Source organism: Tachypleus tridentatus, chromosome 1 (genome assembly GCF_004210375.1).
Source record: "Tachypleus tridentatus isolate NWPU-2018 chromosome 1, ASM421037v1, whole genome shotgun sequence".
NCBI classification, from domain to species: Eukaryota; Metazoa; Arthropoda; class Merostomata; order Xiphosura; family Limulidae; genus Tachypleus; species Tachypleus tridentatus.
Window position 1 is genome coordinate 7,954,223 of NC_134825.1, and position 16,010 is coordinate 7,970,232.

General features: G+C 32.3%; 1 protein-coding gene across 9 annotated transcripts in view; it reads right to left on the reverse strand.

The window, feature by feature from the left end:
- The window catches only part of LOC143238235 (DNA damage-regulated autophagy modulator protein 2-like), a 46,065-nt gene extending 39,767 nt beyond the window's left edge, over nt 1–6,298 (reverse strand). For 3 of the 9 annotated variants that reach the window (XM_076478712.1, XM_076478400.1, XM_076478939.1), the window contains exon 1: nt 6,147–6,292. The gene's annotated coding sequence lies outside the window, so the exon portion shown is untranslated. Of the gene's footprint in view, nt 1–6,146 lie in introns of all 9 variants that reach the window. The other 6 variants (XM_076478548.1, XM_076478789.1, XM_076478636.1 and 3 more) reach the window with 5 other exon arrangements.
- Nucleotides 6,299–16,010: the final 9,712 nt, after the last annotated feature.

The window sequence follows — 16,010 nt, forward strand, 5'->3', positions numbered from 1 at the left end:
CCTCATCAATCCCATATCATGTTGGCTTTTGCAACCTATGACACACTGACAAAATATTGAATAAAAACAGTATGACATTCACTGGTAGACTGAGATTAACATGTAGTGTGTTTTACAAATGTATGGTAAAAATTGTTTATAAAAATACAAACTGGTTTCAGTTCAGCTGTTTTAAATATGTAAATTACTGCACTAAGATAACTCTTTAATTTTAAGTATTTAGAGATGATAAAAAGGTAACACCAATATAAAAACCAGAATTCTCCAACAGAGAATACATAGCATAGTAACTATTCTCTATCTTATATATTGACATTGCCAAGCAAAGCGATACTTTATAAATATTCTAATTAGATTTTAATTTCACAAATACATTTTCAGTCTACAGATGACTAGCAATTTATTGGTGATTAAAGGGTAACATTGAACATATACATTAAGAAACATTGCCTTATTTGTTATGAATTATACATTACTCAGTGTTGCTCACCTTCTTCTTGTGACTCACCTCCATCTCAGTGACCTGGTAGTAAATTAACAGGCTTACAATGCTGAAATTTGGGTTTTGATACTTATGGTGGTTACAGCATAGATAAACCATTGTGTAGCTTTATGCTTAACAAGAATCAAACCAAACCAAAAAATTCAGTTATTAACATCACTTTCATTTGTAATAGTAAAATGGTATAACATTGAACTCCAGATTTAAACTGCTGTATTTCAGGTTTGTAAATCACAGGAGAACAGTAACTCCCCTGAATTTTGCCACCAAAGTAATATATAAAGTTGCAGCTGATAATGCTATTGACTCGTATCTATTTTGTCTCTAATTATTTTGATAAATCTCCTTTATAATATCTGGAAACTTATGATTTACAAATAATGTTCAGTGTTTCTCCATAAACAAGTTTATATTGCATATCACTTATTAGTTACACATTAAATTTCAAGCTTATGCATCAAAAACAAACTCTTGCATACACAATTTGTAAAATGAAATTATCATCTCAGTAAATTACACAACTAACATTATGACTCTCTACTATTCCCACCTAAAGGCTACATCAAGCCTTTCTTAGGTACAAAGTTGGCCCACCCTGTTCTTAGTAATTTACTAACATGTTTGTTTTTTGTATCTCAGAACAGCTGGTATGAATATTAACACTTTTACAAATAAAGCAGAGAACAATATTTTGCCATAGAGCTAGAATATCTATGATGCAAACTGTTTTTCACATGTGTATTGAGTAATGTGATTAATAGTCTATGCAAGAGTCTACGGCCTCATTGCAAGAGAGAAGATTATTTCACAGACGCCAACAGTAGCTCTCTGGTTAGATGCTACCTTATTATTTCCTTATGCTTTGTTTTTCCCAGCTAGTTACTTTATGAAAACTACCTTGCTCCACAAATATTGTAACTTTCAAATACTTTACATACTTCAGAAAAAAAAAACGCTTGCCTTAAAATTAGAAAATCATTGCTGATTAGACACGTATCTATAATGTCTTTAAAAGTTACAATATTTCTGTGTTAGGGTATTTTTAGTTTCAGTAACTCAAAGAATGGTTTTTTTCTTCTTCTTTCAGGTACAAACTTAGCTCATCTGTTGATCAATTGAGAACCAATTATAGCTGCAACTATTGAGGATTCCCTCTTGTTTTATAGAGACAACAAGCACCTATATTCGAATAAATCTGAGATTTGATTTCAAAGAAATTGCAATACAATTAATTTTGATACAATTCTTTTGAAAAAAGTATGCCTTTTAACAGAAGTCCTACAAAATTCAAGATATTGAAAATTCAAAAATTTTTGGTAAAATAATCTTTAAAAAAATTGCAAAAACTAGAAAAAAATGCAAATAAAATCTTTAGCTGTTGATCAATTTTCTTCATTGGTTTTGTTTTAAAGAGAAGAACAATATTTAGCTGTTGATCAATTTTCTTCATTGGTTTTGTTTTAAAGAGAAGATGTTGATCAATTTTCTTCATTGGTTTTGTTTTAAAGAGAAGAAGAATATTTAGCTGTTGAACAATTTTCTTCATTGGTTTTGTTTTAAAGAGAAGTACAATATTTAGCTGTTGATCAATTTTCTTCATTGGTTTTGTTTTAAAGAGAAGAAGAATATTTAGCTGCTGATCAATTTTCTTCATTGGTTTTGTTTTAAAGAGAAGTACAATGAATCTTAATTTTAACACTTATTTTATTTTTAGGTGCCACTTCCCCCAGTTTCTCTGTTTTAAAATGCTTAAAAATGAACAAGTTTATTCTATATAACAAAATTTTTTAAAATAATTTCCTAAAATAGAACAACATGTGATCAAATCTATATAGATCTGTATTGTACTTTAAAATACTTATTTGTTAATATAAAAACTTTGGATGGAAATCACTGATAAACATTTTTAATGTAACATCTTAGAAAATTCAATCCCTATATTTGTCAGCAAGTGCTTATTTGCAATTTGACTACTTCTAACATGATAATATAAACAAATATTACATTTCTAATTTATTTATGTTGTTTCTATTACAATGAGCAGTTAGTCAGGATATACGTGCTTCATGTAAATGAAGTAATTGGTATTTGACAAGAAACTTTTTATAAGAGAAAAGAGAACCGAGGGAATTTAACATGCCATTTCAAAATGAAATTATAGCATTTACAGAGTACCTGATCAGTGTTTACACATAGACTGTAGAAAGTGATACTGTTACAGTGTATTTCTTTGGCCATTAGGTTTTTTTAAATAATGTGGTGTGTGTTTCTGTATTATGTTTTCACAAATGACTTCTCAGTGTTAAAAGGGGAGACATAAGCTATATTTTTAATGTTGTAACTTGATATCTAGTAGGTGTAGAATGCTTAAAAAGTTTAAAGTATGTGACATTAAGTTTTAATAACAAGTATTTTTGGTGGTTTTATCTCCTAAGACCTATGGTAAGTAGATGGGATAGTCTCTTGTCAATAATGTCACAGGTTGTCTTGTCATTAGAGTTTTTTGTGGACAGATGATCAAGTAGATAAAGTGAGGGCTCTAAGTTTTATGATTCTCTGCTGGTAGTCTCAACAGGAACTTTGGGTTTTCAGCAAGTTGAGTTTCTACTGACAATTTCTTTTCTGGAGTTACCTAGTTGGTTATTCTTTCAATGACATACTTTCAAAGCTGTTCACAATGGATGATCTTTGATTTGAATAAACCATCTTTTTGAATTGGATAAACCAGGTAAGTGATTCTTTTAAGTACAGCATATGGCCCCAACCAATTCCTGCTAAAGTTTTTGACTCATCCTTTCTTGTGATAGGGATTATACAGATATGCCATGTCACCTCTATGGAATCCAGTCGTATTAGCATTTACAGCATAGCTACTTTTAACTTTATCAAAAGCTAATTTAAGTCTTTCTTGGGTAAAGTCATGTATGACACTTATTCTTTATGTATAGCAAAGATCTTCAAATCACTAATCTTTCATAACATGTTGAGAGCACTTTCTCACCCTTCTATAATCATCAGATGAAGAGCCATTGTTATTACCTCTTGATATGAATGTCTCACTTCTTGATAATACAACTACCTGTGTAGAGTAGTTGTCATGTAGTGTTCATGTTTGCACCCAGTCCACACTTCTAGAGATAATTTCCCATTTTTGCCAACAAATTGGGATAAACAACTGTAGTTGTGGAACCAGTGTCAATCAGTAACCACAAGGCTTTCCATCAATAAGCCTATGGAATCACAGATGATTTTCTTTAAATAATGAACATCTTTTTTCATTTGTAATAAATGAAACATTTCCTTGAGCTTCACTTCATAAATCCAATTATTTCCTATTTTATTGATATCTCATTAGCTCCGTGTTGTTCCACTGATCCTTGATAACAGCTGGTGATTCCTTACAATATAATTTGGTTTCTTCAATGGCCTATGTCAAACCAGTGCCATATTTATGTAGGGTCTAGAAGAGGCTCAGCCCAAGGACTTAATGAGACCTCATTAATAATTTTATTCTATACAAAACTACATTTGATGTAGGGCCCACAAGAATTATTAGCCCCTGGGTTCACACACAATAATAGATCAACCACTGTGTCAAACAGGCCAGCTAAATTTTTGAATAATATTTGGCAGTTTCATGGATGAAGTAGTTGAAAAAGGCCCTCTAGTAATAGGTTGCACAGCAGTATAAGTAACAGATGGAGATCAAATATGTTCTTCTATTTCATATTTTGTGCCAGATGGCATTTCAGACTGGACACAATGAGCAAACATAGAAAGGGTGTGTGGCTAGTTTAAATCTTGGCATTTGACAACTTTTCTAGATTATTCTATTATTGATGTTCTTTTCTATCTTGTTGATGTCTTTCTTACTTCGTCCATATCTTCAGTTTTATCTTCATGATCTACAGATGTATTTTGTATTTTAATTCTTCTTTAAACAGAAGATCTCTTTCTTTAAATTTCTCTCATCTTCTTCTTACAATTTGATGTTATTTTAATGTTTTCTCCCATTCCTCCTGATCTCTTAACTTTCAGTCTCTTCAAATACTTTATAATTAAATACTTTAAATAATTTATCTTTTCTTTTTCTCCTTTTCATTGTTTTATGAAAACCAACTGGTTTCCTACCTCAGTTTGTGTTCTTATAGTAATCTTGAATGACAGTTGAAGTGTTTTCAACAACAATAATGGCCAACTCTTACATTAACCCTTAAACAGCATCAAGTGATGCTGTTACCTACAACATTCCTGCTAATTAAGAGTTAATGTTTCAAAATAGTTCTTTCATTAGAGGCTTCTTTTAAATTATGAAGAAAGGGTAATTCATCATCCAATCCAACCCATGTAACCATAACAAGTTGCTTCATTTCATCCTTTATAGTTTTCAAAACTATAATATTGGCAGATTTGTGCAGACCTAAACAAAACTTCAACTAAGACAAACTTAACTGTATGAGGTAGTAGCATTACCCAACTCACTGATTGGTTCACACTATCTTGAATATTACCACACTTTCTATCTACACTAACAATGCTTCAAATAATGTTGTTTATAACCTACATTCATATATTCTAGAAAAAACAACAACAAACTTTAACATCACAGTCTTCTAACTTTCCAGATGCTCCACATTCCAAAGCTAACAAAATACAACATTAAAAATATTGCTCACATTAAACAATAAAGTTTATCTGAATAACCAAAAGTCAAAAAACATTAAATGGCTTTGATACTAATAAGCTGCAAAGAGTTTTAAGTCCAGATAAAATGGGACTTGTATTCAAAACTTAACTCTTTCTGTAGTCAGTCAATTGATAGGTTTAGTGGGAAAAGAACAAATTTTAGTTCTTTTAACTGAGATTCAGAGATCGGTATTTTACCTACAATATATCTATATTTTAAATCTGCTCATCTTTATAAACAAAGAAAGAGCTAGTGAGTGAGAACACAATTTGCTGATAAATTAAGTCTATCAGTAATCTCGTTTTAAATGTTTCAAAGCTGGACCAGAGTGATACTTTTATTTACATCGTTTTGGTTAGTGCTAAAGATGGAACTATTGATAACTAAGTTTGTTCAATTTAAGCGTTTCGGATCCCGGGTTCCCACTGCCTGATTAGTGAATAAATATTATGAATATTGGACGCTAATCACACCAACAGTCACAGGGAGAGACCGAGGTAACCATAAAAACTGAAATTATATGTTTATATAGACTAATACATTATTATTATTATTTTATCATCAAAGCGAACTGCTTGTACTATTAGTACATAATAAACAATCACTAAAACGGTAAATGTCAAACTCAACCAAATTTCAAGCCAGTAATGAATTAACGTTTTCAGTATTAGTTTATACATAAAACTTTAATTTTAAATGATAAAACAGAAATTTCATACAGTTTATGATAAACATCAAGACAGTCTTCGAGTTTAAATAAAAAAACAAAACAAAAACTTAATAATTAAGTCAAATTTTAGTTTTCATGTGCAACTTTTAAATTATACTCAGTGTCTTAAATTTGAGTTAAAAAGTTAACATGAAATTGGATGAAAATAAAATAACACGTTTGACTTTAATATAACGTTTAACATCTTTAATAAAAGTAACATATAATATGTTTGATAAGCAAGTTACCTTTACTCACACCACACTGTATTGCCTGCAGTGTAAAATTAAGTCACCAAACACACAGTAATATCTTATGACGTTTTATCATACACTCATACTAGCAGAAAGTTATTTGCTGGCCATTGCAATATCAATAACATCCTGATTTAGCGACGCCTATCGATTTAAAGAAGACCAACCTCCCCTTCCCCAAGAAAAAAACAAACAAACATTAATCGATTGTTTAATAAAATCAGTATGTAATCAATATTATTATTGTATGAAAAAAAGAGATAAATAATTGATACAGACATTAGAATGGCCTAAAATGATATATTTGTTGTTTGAATGTTTCCTTTTTATTCATGGATTTTTTTTTCCACTACATTAGTAATTCGAGCCATCTGAAACAAATTACTACATATATAATTGTCAGTACCTTGCTGGTGCAGCGGTAAGTCTACGGACTTGCAGCGGTGAAATCAGGGGTACAATTCCTCGCATTGGACTCAGCAGATAACCTGATGTGGCTTTGATATAAAAAACAAACAAACATATAGAACGTCTACAATTAAATGCCTCCAGTGACTTAGCGGACAGGCTGGTGGTTTATAATTTTTAAAACCAGATTTCGATATGTGTTGCGGGCACAGTAAAGATAGTCTATTGTGTAGTTTTTTTAAACAATAAACAAGCTATAATTAAATAGTATTCTATAGATAACAAATCGTTTTAAAGTTAATCATAGTTTAGTTTCGGCAATATTGTGCCTTACGAAAAACACCCACTTCAATTCGTTAAATAAATCAGCCTTAGGCAGACTACTCTTAGTTAGAGTAATTTGCAAAATGGAAAAAACTGCCAATATGACTCTACTAATGAACTTTAAAACGAACGTATACTCACCAAAAATGTGTGTAACTGCTTAAATATATGTAATTCTGAAAATTAACAAAGAAGCCTGAAACAAGCATTCTTGATCAGTTATAATTACAAATGGCAAAAATTAAACTATTTTAAAAAGTTATATTACTTTTGTCTTGGAATTGCCTTCACATCGAGAGTAATGTTGATTTATTTTATGGCCGAGCTTATCCAGTATTAGTTTAATGCTAGATGTTGACATCTTACCGAGCCTTTATGCTGTTCCAAAATAATGCCCTAGTATTAATTCAACACTTTTACTTGATTATGATCTTTCACATGATAATTATACTTGATTGTAATCTCTCATACGACATTCATAATTAGTAATAATATTTTATTTGATATTCGTACTTCGCCATAGTCGTGTTTAAAACACAAACGCTGTTTGTGAACTTAGAGCTACATCAATAAGCACATCTGTGTACAAGTGACAGCAAAAAAAGCAGGAAAGGAAAGAGTAATTTGTCATCGTCACTTGAACAACGTAAAGTAATTCTTGATGACGAGAAACCCATTTGAAATAAAAACGTATCTCAGAACAGCTGGCATGAGTATTAATTAACATGTGTACTGATAAAGCAGAGAACTACGTTTCGACTTTTCTAGGTCATTTTCAGGTAAACCTTCTTTTAAAAAAGTTTTTTTCACATGTTTTTGCATCATTTAGAGAATGTTGCAAGGCCGGATTAAGCTAGTGCGGGGCCTGTAACATATGTTATAATGGGACCCTAAATTAAAAAAATAACAATCATATAAATATAAAAGATATTTTTTTAACTTCTGTAGCACAGTAATTGTATTTTTTTCATTTGCTATACAGCCAGATAATGCGACAAATATGTCTGACATTTCAGTAATAGCATTACTTACATGTAAGTATCAGTTTCAAACGTCAAAAGTAACAAAACTTCAACTTAAAAGTTACATTTTCTAGAATGAGCGAATTTGTTAATGATATTACAAATGTCTATTTCACGCAGAAGTTCATGCTTATTGGTCACTAGAGTAAGATTGTTCGATATGTTTTGACCCATGGTACTTCTTGGTTCAATTTTAATCCTTTTCAGTTTTGAAAATGAGCGTTCTCCATCGTAGTTGGTAACCATGAGTGACAAACAAATGCGCAAGGGAATTTCTACACTTGGAAAACAAGAGTCCAAACAATGATCAATTATGAAACAGCAAAACTGTAACTCTACAATGTATTGTTTGGTGCTAATATGAGAAGCAAGATTGGTGTTCAATAGTTCAGTGAAGTGCACATATTCTTCACCAAGACTTTCAGATCATCCGGATATGATTTGATGACCTCTTTACAATCTCTTTAGGCTAAACGTAGTTTCATGTGTAACCAATTATTACGATGATATAAAACTCAGTTGTATCCAAAACAGCGTAAAAGTAAGTAGACTTTTAAAAACTTTATATTTAATGATTATTTAATTATTGTCAATAATTGGCGTCACGTGATGTAAATATCTCTTATTTCTTTGATTTGTAATTATAATTGTCTGTTCTGATCCCTTATGCCTTTGGGTGGTTCCGTTACTTTCTCCATCAGAGTTAGCTATTTTAATGATTCACACCACTATATAAAAATGTATTAATCAATTAGTAGATACTAAAGTGACATAACATAAAGGACACCTAACATTGCATTTTGTACTGTCGTGACGTCAGTAAAACGTGCGCATGCTGTGAATAACAAGACGAATAATGCATTCTGTATGCTACAACACATCATAAAATATGAACTTCAAAAACAAAAAATAAAAATAATTGTTACTCTTGAAACAAAATCTGTTAGATCTACATCTAGCAACTACTTTAATGTGACTGGAACATTAGATTCCAAAGGGTACTTGAAGAACGTGAAGTTTAATGATATATAAGCTATCGTAAAGGATAAGGAAGGAGACAAATGCTGTTTCTATATATAATTTAGAGATGGACGAAAGACCTGTAAGTTTTAAAAGTGGATTTGTATGCATGATGTCTTAGTTGCCTTTTACTTACTACAGAAAACTTATATTTACATAGAATTTTACGAACATGTAACATTGATGCAAAAAATTATTCTTCTGAATTATTAAGGAAACAAGCTGTTTAATGGTGGCCAGAGCACGGATAGCACATTTTATAGCTTTGTGCTTAACTTCAAACAAAAAACAAACTGCTCAAGTAATAAAAATAAACTTGAATTATTTATTTTTAATACCGTAAAGTGTTTACTCATGCAATTATCAAACAGTTTTCCTTGATATGAAGTTTTGTTCATCGTGAACCATGTTTGTCAAGTGCCTTTCCTGAATTTGGGGTCATTTAGTTTGTCCAATATTTTTATTGTTTTGGCGGTTTTGCTCAATATGAATCTTGTGTTTTGAGGATTTTTCCTGGATTTGGTGTTGTTGTTCTCCATGAACCTAAACAATCAAATATCTTTCTTATATATGGTGTTTCTATTCATTATGAACCTTAGTTGTCCAATTTACTAAACTCGATGGTTTTTGTCCATCATGAATACAGTCTCTCCAGCAATGTTCTTATATAAGAAGTTTTAGTTCATCATAAAACCAGTTTGTCTAACACCTTTTCTTGGTTTGGTGTTCACCAAAATCTTTCTGGGTTTTATATGTTTATTTGTGTGTAGCAGTGAAATGTGAGGATTATAGTGTTAGTAAATGAAAGCTAGATTTAATGGTTTCTATCATGGTATCAAATCGTAGGATTATTCTCAGTACTTTTTGTATAGAAATTGTAACTTTTTATATTGTATTATTTTAGAAAATGTAGTATTTTTTTATAACTAGTACTTGAAAGAACCAAACACACAGATATAAGCGATTATTTAATCGAATTTTGGAAAAAACCTGGAATACTAAAACTTCACAACTAGCCGAACTTGCGATCGACCATTGAATTCTTAACATTTAGCACGTGGTATTAACTAATATAAGGTCATTAACATCTTTATTACCAAGTAGTCACAAGAGATATTTACCTCAAAACATTACACGTGAACTCCAGCAGCTCTTATGTTATCTACGTTCAATAGCCATTTCTGACTTTGAACATTGTTGTTTGGTTTTCGAATTACAAACGTACTAGACAACTTCCATCCTCACTGTTTGGAGTGTTTGATTTATTACTTCATAACCTTAAACATCAGGATTGTTGTAGGTGATAGTATCAGTTGATGATGACCGCCGTTTGAGGATTAAAGAAATAAAATATCATGTTTTGTTATCTCTTTATATCTTCATATTCATTGGTTTTGAACGTCTGAATATTTACAGTGTTTGATTAGAAAACGAATAAAACGTCGTTTAGTAAGAATATATATCAAAATAAGTTAATAATAACTTGGGTTTATATTAATCTTAGTTTATTCTTGTCTTGAAACGTTGTTATTGTTTTTGTGACAGGTGTTGCTAACGGTATACCCTTTCTTAACGTGTCAACGAATATAGTTTTATTTAGTTGTATCCAGGGGGAAATATAATCGAAGTTTGTATGTGATAAAATGCACTTAATGAGAGATACATGCATTCATTTTAATATGCGTAGTCGACACTAATTTGGTAACATTAAATAATAAGATTGCTCTTTTAAAAAAATTCTACAGTTCCTGGCCGTGACGTCTCCAGTCAGTCTCCTTCATCATTATACAATTAAACACGCGCGTTTTGGACGTTGACAAATAATGTTTGGTTTCTAATTTCTCACAAAGCTACACGATAACTATCTGCGCTAACCGTCCCTAACTTAGCAGTGAAAGCTAGTCATCACCATCCACCGCCAACTTTTTGGTTACTCTTTTACCAACGAATAATGTAATTGACCGTCACATTATTAAAACCTCCACGGTTGAAAGGGCAAGTATGTTTGGCAAGAATTCGAACTCGTGACCTTCATATTGCGAGGTGAGCACCCTAACCACCTGGCCATGCCTTTCCCACCGTGACAAATAAATCAATTACTGAGTTTTTATTTTGACTTCAATATGCCTTTAACCATGTCTCAACGGAACACCCGCACATGACAAACAAACAAACAAAAACGACAACAGTTAACTTAAAAAACTGTCGCTAATAAATAAATAATTTGTTTTTATACGATACTAGTAACAAAAAATATTCTAAAATTGATTGGAGTTGTTTGCAATTAACCGATTCATGTATTCTACTAATCATACAAGTGAGTGCATGTATGCGTTAGGTGGTGGTATGTGTAATATGTGTTAAGAATGTATATCTTAAGTCACTATATTTTATCTTCTAAGCGATTGAGGTCAACAATAAATTTCAGTTGACTGTCTTTTGTTTTTCTAACAACTGCTAGTCAACTTTACATCCGATGTGATGAGTACTTGTGAAAACGTGGACAATAGAGTGAAATCTATAACGTAATTTTTATTTATATTTTTTTTAAGTTGAACTATCAAGAAGTCGACGAAATAAAACTTTCTAAACGAGTGGTAGTTGCTTAATTGTGAATGCTTAAAATAAACATACAACTTACCAGTTTCAAAACACATCGAATCTGATAATAGTGTCAGCACAGGTGCTTCCATCTATCGATTGATATATGTATTGGACAATATTAAACAATCTTTATCTTTTCATGTAATTTGGGCTGTAACTAACGTATCGTGGATCATGTGGGGGTTTAGGCTTCAGATGCACATTCTATGGAGTAATGAAGTGTTTCAGTGGTAGAAGGCATACTGCGGTTAAAAAGTAACACCTAGCGGAAGAAGATGAGTGAAATTAGTTTGTGAAGCCCGTTTTCTAAACGTGCAAGACAATCTTTAGAGTTTTGTAATTGATTAGTGAATGGCTTTATGTTGTCCACTTGGCTTGGTCTTGTCGATGTCCTGGCGTGCGTGTTACTACATTCAAAATGTTCAAGTCGCCAGTCCCTGAAGAACTTCTAACTAGGTAAAGTGGCACAACGATATGTCTGCGGGCTTAAGACGATAGAATCCGGGTTTAGATGCCCGTGTTAGGCAGAGCACAGATAGCCCATCGTGTAGCTTTGTTCTTAACTTCAATCAGTTCATAGCTTTTCTCACATAAGGTAGCTTAATTTAAGCCAATACAGTTTAATGTAGTACGGCTTTAAGACGGTCAAATTAAACAATTATATTTCTGAAAATAAATTTACTATGTTTCTAGTTAAGTTAAATTCTGGTAAATTCATAAGAAAGCAATACAACGTACCGTTTTAAAGCAGTAACTGTTAAGCCAAAGATAAACCATAATCATCTAAAACTGTAATCAAACCTTGAACATAGTAGGCAGCTATTTGTCTTGTCCACTTTGGGTTTTGTACAGTTTGTATCTTTTAACAATTAGCTTTAATCACTCGCTCTTTCTTCTTGAGGTACCCAGTAACATTGAAAGATGACACCTGGTGGTCACTAGGATGACGAGAGAGAAGAAGGTAGTAGTATATACCAATCATTCAAGGACGTATATTTTGACCGAACTGTCGAAAATGCCAGATTAGAAGACGTATTTTAACAGTTCTGGCAAAATTGCCAGATTAGATGTCAAAAACATCTAATATGGCAGGTTGGCCAGTTTTTTCAAAATTGGCTAAACTGCCAGACTACAACCAAACACAGAACCAACAATATTCAAACTTCCTGAACGTTTCATAATTTAATACATAAATACACGTTTCTTAAATAGAAAATTCAAATTACTTCGTCTACCAATGTTCATTATCATCTAACCAAACTTACGCCTTCTAGTATTCTGTTGTACACATATTGATATTACCATTTTTAGTATACGGATCAACAATGAATGTAAAATATACTATATAGTCTTTTTTGTATTAGATTTGAAAAATTATAATTTATTCGGTTGTTATTCAAAGGCAAAAATTTAGAAAAAAAATATTAAAGTTTTCGCGTCAATTTCTATAATGCATTAGCGTTACACTTTATATGCTTCTGTTCTCAGGAAGCTGATAGTAGCAAGTCAACTACAACAAGACAACCTACGGGACTAAACAAAATCCATCAGAAGCAGAATTCAGTTATCAACAGACCATACCAAAGGCTCAAAACAAACAATAAAGTGAAAACCTCACCAAATTGTGGGTGAGTTTCAGGCCTAAAAAGCAAACAAGGTAAAACAGGTTGAAACTAGATCAACAAAAAACAAGGTAAAACAGGTTGAAACTAGATCAACAAAAAACAAGGTAAAACAGGTTGAAACTAGATCAGCAAAAAATAAGGTAAAACAGGTTGAAACTAGATCAGCAGGAACAAAGGAAAAACAGGTTGAAACTAGATCAGCAGAAACCAAGGAAAAACAGGTTGAAACTAGATCAGTAGAAAACAAGGAAAAACAGGTTGAAACCATTTCAGTAGAAAACAAGGTAAAACAGGTTGAAACTAGATCAGCAGAAAACAAGGAAAAATAGGTTGAAACCAGATCAGTAGAAAACAAGGTAAAACAGGTTGAAACTAAATCAGTAGAAAACAAGGAAAAACAGGTTGAAACCAGATCAGTAGAAAACAAGGTAAAACAGGTTGAAACTAGATCAGCAGAAAACAAGGTAAAACAGGTTGAAACCAGATCAACAAAAAACAAGGTAAAACAGGTTGAAACTAGATCAGCAAAAACAAGGTAAAACAGGTTGAAACTAGATCAGCAGGAACAAAGGAAAAACAGGTTGAAACTAGATCAGCAGGGAACAGGTTGAAACTAGATCAGTAGAAAACAAGGAAAAACAGGTTGAAACCATTTCAGATCAGGTTGAAACTAAATCAGTAGAAAACAAGGAAAAACAGGTTGAAACCAGATCAGTAGAAAACAAGGTAAAACAGGTTGAAACTAGATCAGCAAAAACAAGGTAAAACAGGTTGAAACTAGATCAGCAGAAAACAAGGTAAAACAGGTTAAAACTAGATCAGCAGAAAACAAGGTAAAACAGGTTGAAACTAGATCAGCAGAAAACAAGGTTGTTGCAGAAGAAAGAAGAGTCTCTGTAAAATGTTATATAATCCGTGCAAAGTTCCCATCTGAGCTGGTAAAACACAAAGTGAACCTAAAGAACGACAAGCTATAACCAACCTGTTCCCAAATCCTTTGCCTTCTCACTCCAGTTTTTTCTGCATCGGCCTAACTTTATGTTCATAACACTTTAACTTAGGACTGCTATATTCATCTACCATCAAAAAGTAGTAAAGGATTGATGGGTGTCCAGTGTTCAATCAAGAGGTGTTTTAGTCACTGGAGGTCAAAGCCCTAGAAGTCAAGAAAAAATAAGTGTTGTGTGTGTTAATGCTGGATAAAATGACCACTAGAAAGCACGTTGAGTGGAATGGTAAGTAAGTTGACATTAAGTCTGTTATTAGTGACCAATTTGATCAAATCGTGATCAAGGTTTGCGTCTTCATGATAGTTTGTACTCATAATCACTAGAAAGTTTCTGTTGGCTGTTTTTCATAAGTGACTTTTTAGATTCTGAATGGGCTATTCTAGTGCATAGTGTATCTCGAAATTAATAAATGTTGGTGAGAAGGTGAGAAGCAATGGGCTTTCATATCACTTATCAACGCTGAAAGAGCTTGATGCATTCATGGATCTTACTAATCTGGTCTATAGTTTTCCAACCCATCTCAACGAAGCTAGTCAAGAACACTCTTGGCTTATGTGACATCACTGTTAATAAGTCTGACGACTACAAAAGGAAAAGGGCCTACATTTATGAACAAGAACAAGCCATTTCAGGAGCCTTGGAAGTTGCAAAAGCTGAAGCTAAATCATGCTGTCCAGACATTAAGTTCAAGAACTGTTTATACTCTTTATTTCTGTCAGCAGGAATCACAGCTGGAGGGTTTTCCTTACAATGAACCTACCAATAGGTTTATTGAACGTTTTATAAGCCATTTCACATACTGAATTCAAGAAACATTTTGAATTAGAGCTACAAGACAACAATGATCATTAAGCACACCAACTAGAGCTCTATGATGTCATTCTTAGACGAAGCCTATCAATGAATGATCCAAGTGATAGAATGGTCACAGCTACAACATACAAGACAGCTTTCATTGACTTTATGGCGACCATCAAAAGCATCAAGACCGTCAATAAACAATACGTGAATCCAGTTGCATTATGACTATCCTACTTTTTGACATATTAGTTAAGCCAAAATAATTTTGAGCTGATTTTTGTACCTTTCAGGTTATTAAATGGTTTTAATAATATTTAAACCACATGTCAGTATATTGCATCATACAAGGGGACTCTGGTGAGGCATAATGTGAAAAGAATTCATGGAACTTGTGTTCTATTGGACATGACAAACAATCTATAGGTAGTTCGAACAATCAAATTTTTGAGAGCAGTAGTGGTATACAAGACTCAGGATGTCCTAGTTTTTAATTACTGTAATTCTTTACTCTTTGCTGCCGAATCAAATGTTGATTTTGATGGTGCATCAAACACTCCTGCCCTATCACTTGAAGCACTTCTAACATTTTGAGGGATTTTTACGCTTCAAGAAATAAGAAATATAATTTAATAAAATTCTGCATATGATATACATTGACCGAATATTAAGAATGGGAACATCTAATGAATGCATATGAGGAGCTACACAATGACGCTTGACCAAGAAAGAAAATATACATGTGACGTATAAATAGAGATGTGGTATTGGGAATCTACTGTTTACATTATTTATAGGCCGAAAGCAACAAAGAGAAATATTGGGAATCAACTGTTTACATTATTTATAGGCCGAAGGCACAAAGACAAAATATTGAGAATCAACTGTTTACATTATTTATAGGCCGAAGGCACAAAGAGAAATATTGAGAATCAACTGTTTACATTATTTATAGGCCGAAAGCAACAAAGAGAAATATTGGGAATCAACTGTTTACATTATTTATAGGCCGAAAGCAACAAAGAGAAATATTCAGAATCAACTGTT